The 11,230-nt window shown below is 37.7% G+C and overlaps 1 pseudogene; it reads left to right on the plus strand.

Moving 5' to 3' along the window:
- On the plus strand, positions 7,382-8,394 carry LOC106509398 (annotated as a pseudogene).

Here is an 11,230-nt window from a genome sequence, read left to right on the forward strand (position 1 = left end):
AAAAATATGCCAATAAATCCATTTCCCCCTCAAATAAAACATTTACAAAGACTATTAAAGATCAAAAGTAAGCCTTAACAGTAAGTTGATGTTAACTCAACTTCTATATCTCAATTAAATTAATCAACACAAATATCAAATTTTAAAATATTTCAATCTAAAGTAGGCCTTAAATGACTGAGTTAAAGAGGAAATAAAACTATAATTGCAGGAGTTCGTTGTGGTGCAGTGGAAACAATCAACTAGTATCCAGGGATGTGGGTTCTATCCCTGGCCTCACTCAGTGGGTGGACCCAGTGTTGCCATGAGCTGCAGTGTAGTTTGCGATGTGGCTCAGATCTGGCATGGCAGTGGCTGTGGCATAGGCCAGCAGCTGTAGCTCTGATTCGACCGTTAGCCTAGGAACTTTCATATGTCACGGGTGTGGCCCTAAAAGCAAAACAAAACAAAACAAAACCCAATGAAATTACCCAAAAAAAAAAAAAAATGTACTACTGGTAATTAATCCTTTTTCTTTTATGCACACCTGCACATGTGAAGTTCCCGGGCCAGTGGGAATCAGAGCTGCAGCAGCAGCTAACACACAACACACCAGACTTGCTTGCAGCAATACCAATCCTTAACCACTGAGCCACAGGGGAACTCCTAAATCTAATCTTAAAGCATTTTTTAAAAATAACAAATAGAAGGAAAAAAGTTATAATCATGATGTGGAGTTCTATCATGGCAGTGATAACAAATGACTAGTTCATGAGGACAGGTTATATTGTATGTGGAATCTAAAATATGCACAAATGAACCTATCTACAAACTCACACAGAGAACAGACTTGTGGTTGCCAAGTGGGAGGCGGAACAAAAGGATGGACTGGAGTTTGGGGTTAGTATAGCAAAACTATTACATTTAAATGGGTAAACAAGTACTCTATAGCACAGAAAACTACATCCAACCTCCTAGAATAGATCATGATGGAAGAGGATATAAAAAAGAATACAAATCCTCAGTGGGTTTAAGGATCCGCTGCAGTTGTGGTGTAGTGGAAATGAATTCTGACTAGGACCATTGAAGTTGCAGGTTCAATCCTTGGCCTTGCTCAGTGGGTTAAGGATCTGGTGTTGCCGTGAACTGTGGTGTAGGTCAAAGATGTGGCTTGGATCTTGCATTGCTGTGGCTGTGGTGTAGGCCGGCAGCTGTAGCTCTGATTTAACTCCTAGCCTGGGAACTTCTATATGCCACAGGTGCGGCCCTAAAAAGCCAAATAAATAAATAAAAATAAATTGCAATTCTCACTTTAAAAAAAGAGGGAGTTGCTGTCGTGGCTCAATGGTTAATGAATCCAACTAGGAACCATGAGGTTGCAGGTTCGATCCCTGGCCTTGCTCAGTGGGTTAAGGATCCTGCGTTGTCATGAGCTGTGGTGTAGGTGGCAGACGCAGCTCAGATCTGGTGTTGCTGTGGCTCTGGCGTAGGCCATCTGCTACAGCTCCGATGAGACTCCTAGCCTGGGAACCTCTGTATGCCGCAGGAGCAGCCCTAGAAAAAGCAAAAAGACAAAAATAAAAATAAAAATAAAGAATATATATATATATTATATATATATATATAAATGAGTTCACTTTGCTATATGAAAGAAATTGGCACAACATTGTAAAAATCAATTATATTTAAAATTTAATTTAAAAACAGCAACAGTAAATAGAGAAAACTAATTCTTGGGAAGAGAAGGACCAGTAAATTAGAAAAGTATCTAGGAAAACTAAGGTATAATGTTCCCAATGAATTAATATTAGAAAAAAGGGGAATAAAAGGAGTTTTTCATCATGGCTCAGTGGTTAACGAACCCGACTAATATCCATGAGACATGGGTTTGATCCTTGGTTTGCTCAGTGGGTTAAGGATTGAGCATGCCATGAGGTGTAGTGTAGGTCACAGACCGGCTGGATCTGCTTGCTGGCTGTTTAGCCAGCAGCAACAGCTCTGATTAACCCTAGTCTGGGAACCTCCATACGTGTGCAGCCTGAAAAACAAAAGAAAAAAAACAGTGAGGTATAATCACAGATACAATAGAGGTTTAAAAATCATAATAGGAGTTCTCTTGCGGCACAGTGGATTAAGATCCGGCCTTGTCATGCAGCAGCTTGGGTTGCTGTTGTAGTGAGGTTTGACCCCTGGCCTAGGAACTTCCAGAAACTTGAGCCAAATAAAGTCATGATATATGAAACGCATGCCAGTATATTTTAAACTTTAATGGACAACTCTAGAAAACTTCCTAAAATGACTTAAAAAATGGAAAATTTGAACAAATGGCTCTCTTATTTAAAACACAACTTCAGGGAGTTCCCACTGTGGCTCTCTTATTTAAAACACAACTTCAGGGAGTTCCCACTGTGGCTCAGCAATAACAAATCCGATTAGTATCCACAAGGATGTGGGTTCAATCCCTGGCGTCGCTTAGTGGTTAAGGATCCGGTGTTGCCGTGAGCTGGGCTGTGAGATCCTGAGTTGCTGGGGATATGGCGTAGGCCAGCAGATGTAGCTCCAATTCATACCCTAGCCTGGGAACTTACATATGCCACAGGTGCCAGCCTTAAAAAGCAAAGTAAATAAAACAACTGCATAGGAGTTTCCTGGCGGTTGCAGTGAGTTAAGGATCCAGCATTGTCACTACTGTGGCTGAGGTACTGCTGTGGTTTGGGTTCCATCCTTGGCTTGGGAACTTGTACATGCCAGGAGCATGGCCAAAAAAAATGACTGGGAACCTCCATATGCTGTGGGTGAGGCCCCAAAAAGACAAAAAAATATATATATCTTTTCATCTTTTAGCTTTTGTAAGACTTAAAATTATATAAAGCAATAACTATGATGCTGTACTACTGAATTTTTATTTATTTATTTATTTTTTGTCTTTTCTAGGCCGTACTGCAGCATGTGGAGGTTCTCAGGCTAAGGGTCTAATCAGAGCTGTAGCCACTGGCCACAGCCACAGCAACATGAGATCCGAGCTGCGTCTGCAACTTACACCACAGCTCACGGCAACGCTGGATCCTCAACCCAATGAGCGAGGCCAGGGATCGAACCCACAACCTCATGGTTCCTAGTCAGATTTGTTAACCACTGCGCCATGGACTGGAACTCCTTGAATTTTTAATATATATAGACACATACAATCATAGGACAAAATGGGTGAGGGATTAATATGTAATGAAGCAAAGTCTCTATATTTTTTGGTATTAAGTAGGCAAAAATGTGAAATACATCCTGGATTTTAATCTGATATTGTAACCCCAGGAGCAACCACTAAAAAAACCTCAAACATAATTAAAATTTAAATAATTAAAATACATTAGCAAATATCTCCTTAATGCAAAACAAAGTCAGTAAAGGAGAAACCAAGGAACAAAAGAAGACACAAGACAGAGAACACAGATAGCAAAATGGCGAACATAAATCCAAACATAATCACAAAAACATTAAAGTGAATAAACAACCTGTGCACAAGGCAGCCCCCACCTGCAGCATTTGGAAGTTCCCAGGCCAGGGATCAACCTTGTACCACATCAGTAACCCATGCCCCCTGGAGTGACAATGCCAGATCCTTAACCCACTGCGCCACAAGAGAAATTCCAAAGGCAGAGTTTTTTTTTAAACTGCATAAAATGATACTGTTCTCTAGAAGAGACACTTTATTTGGGCTTATTTTCCTATTTAGTTTTAATTGAGCATAGATAATTTACAATATCATGTTAGTTTCAGGTATACAGCAAAGTGATCCAGTTGCATATATATTTTTCACATTATTTTCCATTATGATTTGTTTCAGGATATTGAATATAATTCCCTGTGCTACCCAGTAGGTCCTTGTTGTTTATCTCTGTTGTATATAGTAGTTTGTATCTGCTAATCCTAAACTCCTAATTTATCCTTCCCTCACCTCCTTTCCCCTTTGGTAAACCTAAGTTTGTTTTCTATGTCTGTCTGTTTCTGTTTTTGTAAATAAGTTCATTTGTATAATATTTTAGATTCCACGTATATAGTAATATCATATGGTTTCAGTCTTTTTCTTCTGACTTACTTCACTTAGTATGTAATCTTTAGGCCCATCCATGTTGCTGCAAATGGCACTTTAAAAAACATTGATATTGCTGGCACTGAATTTTTTTAAAAATTTTATTGAAGTTTAGTTGGTTTACAGTGTTAATTTATAATTGCCTGCTTTGACAATTCTGGGTCTTTCGTGGTTCCATATACATTTAGTATTATTTATTCTAGTTCTGTGAAAAATGTCATAGGTATTTTGATAAGGATCATTAAATCTGTAGCTTGCTTTGGAGTAGTATGGTCATTTTAACAATATTAATTCTTTCAATCCAACAGCATAGGATAATCTACTTCTTTGAATCATCTTCAGTTTCCTCTATCAGTGTTTTATAGTTTTCAGCATATGAGTCCTTCACCTCCTTCATTCCTAGATAGAGTATCATGTTATCAGCAGATACTAACAGTTTTACCTCTTCCCTTCCAATTTGGATAACATTTGTTTCTTTTCTGGTCTGATCGCTGTGGCTAGACTTCCAATACTATGTTGAATAGAGGCTGTAAGAATGGGCACTACTGCGTAGTAAGTTGGCTGTGGGTTTATCCTAAATGGCTCTTATTATGTTAAGATATGTTCTCTCTATACCCACATTCATGAGTTGAATTTTATCAAATGCTTTTTCTGCATCTATCAAAATGATCATTTGGTTGTCTTTCCTTTTGTTAATGAGTGTATCACATTGATTCATTTGTGTATGTTGAACCATCCTTGCAACCCTGAAATGAATTCAACTTGATGATGGTGTTTGATCTTTTTTGTTTGCTAATGTTTGTTGAGGAGATTTTGAATCTATATTCATCAAAGATAATTGGCCAATAATTTTCCTTTTTGTCAGTGTCTTTGGATTTGATATCAGAGTCATGGTGGTTTGAATGTGTGTTTTCCTTCCTCTTTTTACTTTTTTTTGTTGTTGTTGTCTTTTCTAGGGCCACACCCATGGCATATGGAGGTTCCCAGGCTAGGGTCTAATTGGAGCTGTACCTGCCAACCTATGCCTGAGCCACAGCAACACAGGGATCCGAACTGCATCTGCGACCTACACCACAGCTCACAGCAACGCCAGATCCTTAACCCAATGAGCAAGGCCAGGGATCGAACCCACAACCTCATGGCTCCTAATAGGATTCGTTAACCACTGAGCCATGACGGGAACTCCACCTTCCTCTTTAATCTTTTGGAAGAATTCAAGAGGACAAGTATAAGTTCTTCTTTGTATATTTGATAGATTTCCCCAGTGAAGCCATCCAGTCCTGGACTTTTGTTTGCAGAGAGCTTTTTTATTTATTTATTTATTTATTATTTATTTATTTATCTATTTATTTATTTGTCTTTTTGCCATTTCTTGAGCCACTTCCGAGGCATGTGGAGGTTCCCAGGCTAGGGGTCAAATCGGAGCTGTAGCTGCTGGCCTACGCCAGAGCCACAGCAACACAGGATCCGAACCGCATCTGCAAACTACACCACAGCTCATGGCAACGCCTGATCCTTAACCCACTGAGCAAGGCCAAGGATGGAACCTGCAAACCTCATGGTTCCTAGTCGGGATTCGTTAACCACTGAGCCATGACGGGAACTCCACCTTCCTCTTTAATCTTTTGGAAGAATTCAAGAGGACAAGTATAAGTTCTTCTTTGTATATTTGATAGATTTCCCCAGTGAAGCCATCCAGTCCTGGACTTTTGTTTGCAGAGAGCTTTTTTACTACAGATTCTATTCATGTCTACTGATCAGTCTGTTCAAATTATGTTTTTTCTTGACTTAGTCTTGACAGGCTGTATGTTTCTAGAAACTTGTCTGTTTCTTCTAGATTGTCCAATTTGTTGGCATATACTTCTTGATAGTATTCTTTTGTGATATTTTTGAATTTCTCTGGTGCCAGTTGTTACTTCTCCTCTCTTGTTTCTTTTTTTATTTGGCTCCCCTCTCCTTCTTCATGAGCCTGGCTGGAAGTCTGTCGATGGTGTTTACCTTTTCAAAAAAACCAACTCTTGGTTTTTATTGATTTTTTAATTATTTAATCTCATTTTTATTTCCTTTAAAAGAGACACACTTTAATTCAAAGAAACAAATAGGTTAAAAGTAAAAGATGGAAAATGATACATCCTACAAACATTAATCACAAGGGATCCTAAGTAGCTCTACGAATAGCAGACAGAAGTTTTTTAAAAAATTACTAGAGGAGTTCCTGCAGTGGCTCAGAGGTTAATGAATCTGACTAGCATCCATAAGGACACAGGTTTGATTCCTGGCCTCGCTCAGTGGGTTAAGAATCCAGCGTTGCTGTGAGCTGTGGTGTAGGTAACAGATGCAGCTTAGATCCTGTTAGATCCCGTGTTGCTGTGGCTGTGGCATAGGCCAGTGGCTATAGCTCTGATTCAACCCTAGCCTGGGAAGCTCCATATGCTGCAGGTGCAACCCTAAAAAACCAAAAAAAAAAAAAAAATCACTAAAAACAAAAATTGCATTTTATAACAAAGATTAATTCATCAGGAGGTTTTACAATTAAAACATAGTCCATAAAATATATGAAGCAAAACTGACAAAACTGAAGGGACAAAAAGACAATACAATAATAGTAATTGAAAACTTCAACACCACCCTCTTGATTATGGATAGAACAATGATTAAGATAATAATATCATGATATGGAAGACTTGAACAATCCTATCAAGCAATTAGAACTATGTGACACCTTATAGAATGCCCAACAAGAGCAGAATATACATTCTCAAGGGTACATGATATGTTTTCCGTGAAAGACCATATTCTAGGTCACAAAATAAATCTCAATGAATTTTTTTTTAACTTTCTTTTTTTTTTTTTTTTTTGTCTTTTGTCTTTTGCTGCTGTTGTTGTTGTTGCTATTTCTTGGGCCGCTCCCGCGGCATATGGAGGTTCCCAGGCTAGAGGTTGAATCGGAGCTGTAGCCACCGGCCTACGCCAGAGCCACAACAACGTGGGATTCGAGTCGCGTCTGCAACCTACACCACAGCTCACGGCAACGCCGGATTGTTAACCCACTGAGCAAGGGCAGGGACCGAACCCGCAACCTCATGGTTCCTAGTCGGATTCGTTAACCACTGCGCCACGACGGGAACTCCTCAATGAATTTTAAAAAGCTGAAATTGGGTTCCTGTCATGGCTCAGTGGTTAACGAATCCAACTAGGAACCATGAGGTTGCAGGTTTGATCTCTGGCCTTGCTCAGTGGGTTAAGGATCTGGCGTTGCCATGAGCTGTGGTGTAGGTTGCAGACACGACTCAGATCCTGCGTTGCTGTGGCTCTGGCACAGGCTGGCAGCTATGGCCCTATTCAACCCCTAGCCTGGGAACCTCCATATGCCATGGAGTGGCCCAAGAAATGGCAAAAAGACAAAAAATAAAAAAAGCTGAAATCATACCAAACAGAATTAAATTCAAAATCAACAACACAGGGAAACCTGAGAAATTCACAAATACCTTAAAATTAAATAACACATTCTGCTAAGTAACCAATGGGTCAAGAAGAAATAAGATGAGGCTCTCCCTGGCATTGCAAAGTCATGCAGAAATGGAAGCTATGGTGCATTGAAGTTTGGCTCTACCCTTAATCCACCTTCATGTTCAAGGCAAGCGTTCCTGCTGGAGTGTAATGGACATTAATACTGCTTTACAAGAGGTGCTGAAACCCACCCTCATCCACAGTGGCTTAGAATGTGAAATTTGTGAAGATGCCAAAGCTTTGGACAAGCACTAAGCCTATTTTTGCTTATTTGTATCTAATTGTAATGAGCCTATGTATGGCAAATTGGTGGAGAACCTTTGTGCTGAACATGAAAGTAACCTAATTAAAATTGATGACAACAAAAAACTATAGAAATGGATAGGTCTCTGTAAAATGGATGGTTGCACTCATGCGGCAGTTAAGAACTATGGCAAAGAATCTCAGGCCAAGGATGTTACCAAGGAGTATTTCAAATGCAAGAAATGAACAATTAAAAAACTTAGCCCTTATTTCTCAAAAAGAAATCAAAGAGAAATTTAGAAATATTTGAGAAAAATGAAAACAAAAAACAACATACCAAAATTTATGGGGTGCAGCTTATACAGGGCTTAATGAGAAGAAAAAATCAATGCTCGTAAATGGCCAGTAGAAAACAAGAAAGATCTGAGATCAATAACCTAACTTTCTATCATAAGAAACAAGAAATAGAAGACTACCCTAAACCCAAAGCAAACAACAACAAAAAAGAAATAGGACCAATCAAAAAGTGGGCAGATGATCCAAATATACATTTCTCCCTAAAGAAGACAGACATATGGCCTAAAAGCACAAGAAGAGATGCTCAACATCGCTAATTATTAAAGAAATGCAAATCAAAACTACAATGAGGTATCACCTCACACCAGTCAGAATGGCCATTCTCAAAAAGCTTACAAACAGTAAATGCTGAAGAGGGTGTGGAGAAAAAGGAACTCTCCAACACTGTTGGTGGAAATGTAAATTGGTACAACCACTATGAAAAACAGTATGAAGGTTCCTTCAAAAATTAAATATTAACTACCACTTGATCCAATAATCCTACTCCTGACATATATCCAGAGAAGACCATACTTGAAAAGATACATACACGCCAGTGTTCATTGCAGCAATGTTTACAATAGCCAAGGCATGGAAGCAACCTAAATATCCATCAACAGAGGAATGGACAAAGAAAACATGGTACCTATATACAATGGGATAATACTCATCTATAAAAAGAATGCAATAATGCCATTAGCAGCAATATGGATGGACCTAGAGATTGTCATAATAAGTAAGTCAGAGAAGGACAAATGCTATACACTATCACTTATATGCAGAATCTAATAAAAATGATAACAAAAGAAAAAAAAAAGAAATAGGAAAGTTAGAATGGAAATTAAAAATAAAACAGAAAATAGAAAGTAGAGAAAATGAATGACACCAAAAAATGGTGTCTTTGAAAAGATCAACAAAATTGAAAAAATTGTGACTTGCCAAGCAAGACTGACCAAGGGAAAAAAGAAAGGAGTCACGTTGTTAATATCAGGAATAAGAGAGGAAGTCACCACTACTGACCTTGGAGAAATAAATAGGATTATACGAGAATACTATGAGCAACTATAAAGCAACAGGTTAGATAATTTACATAAAATAGGTAAATTCCTAGAAAGACAAAAACTACTGAAGCTGACTCAAGTAGAAAATCTGAATGGACATACAACAAAAAGATTAAGTTAATAATTTAGAAATCTTCCCAAAAGCAAAGTCTGAACACAGGTAGCTTCCTTGGGGAACTCCACTAAACATTTAAAGCATGTTTACTAACTCTTCTAGAAAACAGGGAAGGGAACACTTCACTATTCATTCTATGAGACCAGTATTACCCTGATACTACAGGAAACCAAGGACATCTTTAGCAAGCTAGAGACCATATTCCCTCAAGAATATAGTTGTGAACATCATTAAAATGTTAGCAAACCATCCAGCAACATTAAAATGGATTATATGTAACAATTAAGTAGGTGTTATCCAAGAATTGATTTAGCATCCAATAATCAATTGGTGTAATACATTAGTAGAAAAAAGTTTTTTAAAAATAACTCATGATTGTCTCAAAAGATGCAGCAAAAGTACTTCACAAAATTTAACACCTATTCATGATAAAAACCCTCAACAAAATAAGAACAGAAGGAACATCCTTAAGATGATAAACAGCATCTATGAAAAACATATAGCTAACATTATACCTAATGGTGAAAGAGTAAATGTTTTCATCCTAAAATTGAGAACAAGACCAAGATGCCCACTCTCACCATTTCTGTGAAACCTTGTAGCAGAGGTTCTAGCCAAAGCAGGAAAAGAGAAATAAAGGTACCTAGATTTGAACAGGAAAATAAAACTATATTCACAAACAACACTAACCTGTACATAAAAAATTCTAAGAATCTACTATAATAGAACTAATGAACTTGGCACAATGATAAAACACAAGATCAATATAACAAAAGTAAACCACATCTCTAATAGTTGCAATGAATAGTCCAAAATGAAATTAAGAAACAATTCCATTCACAATAGCATTCAAAAGAATAAAATACTTAGGAATAAATTTAACAAGGAAAGTGCAAGATTTGTATTCTGAAAACTATAAAACATTGCTGAAAGAAATTAGAGATGACCTAAATAAGTTGTGAAGATATGCTACAGGCATCAATTTGAAGACAATAGTTTAAGATGGAAATACTTCCAAAAATGGTCTAGAGATTTGGTGTACTCCCTATTAAAATCTTTCTGGGCTTTTTTCAAAAGTTGACAAGCTGAATCTAAAATTCATGTGGAAATGCAAAGGACTCAGAATAGCCAAAACCATCTTGAAAAAGAACAATGCTGAAGGACTTATCTCCTGATTGCCAACCTTACCACAAAGCTACAGTAATCAGCATATCTCTAAATACTAATATGGTGTGATCTTCAGGATATATTACTTAAGTTTGAAAAAGAAGATGGAGAAATGTATATATAGAAATAATAAACTATAAGTGATAAAATGAAAATTTAAATGGTTACCTAAAAAGATGGGAAAGAGGACAAGGATAGAAACTAAACTTCTTTGAATAATTCTTGAACTCTAGATTTGATGTTGGAAACATGTAAATATTTTATAAAATTACCAAACAAAATTTAAATAGCAGTTCCTGAATATCAAAATATACAATGGGAGTTCCCATCATGGTTCTATGGAAACAGATCTGACTAGTATCTATGAGGTTCGATCCCTGGCCTCACTCGGTGGGTTAAGGATCCAACGTTGCTGTGAGCTGTGGTATAGGTTGCAGACGCAGCTCAGATCCCACGTTGCTGTGGCTGTGGTGTAGGCCAGAGGCTACATTTCCAATTCAGGCCCTAGCCTGGAAACCTCCATATGCCACGGGTGCAGCCCTAAAAAAAAAAAGAAAAGAAAAAACTATATAAATGAATTAACATAATCATGTACTAACTCTTGGCCTACTTACAGAGAAAATGGATTCCAAAAACTTTAAAATATAGCAATTTGACTGAATATTCCAACCTAGATTTCTGAGCTTCAGACTCATAATCAGCTACCTGTTTAATATTTCCTCTTGAATGTCT

This window comes from Sus scrofa, chromosome 2, assembly GCF_000003025.6.
Source record: "Sus scrofa isolate TJ Tabasco breed Duroc chromosome 2, Sscrofa11.1, whole genome shotgun sequence".
Lineage (NCBI taxonomy): Eukaryota > Metazoa > Chordata > Mammalia > Artiodactyla > Suidae > Sus > Sus scrofa.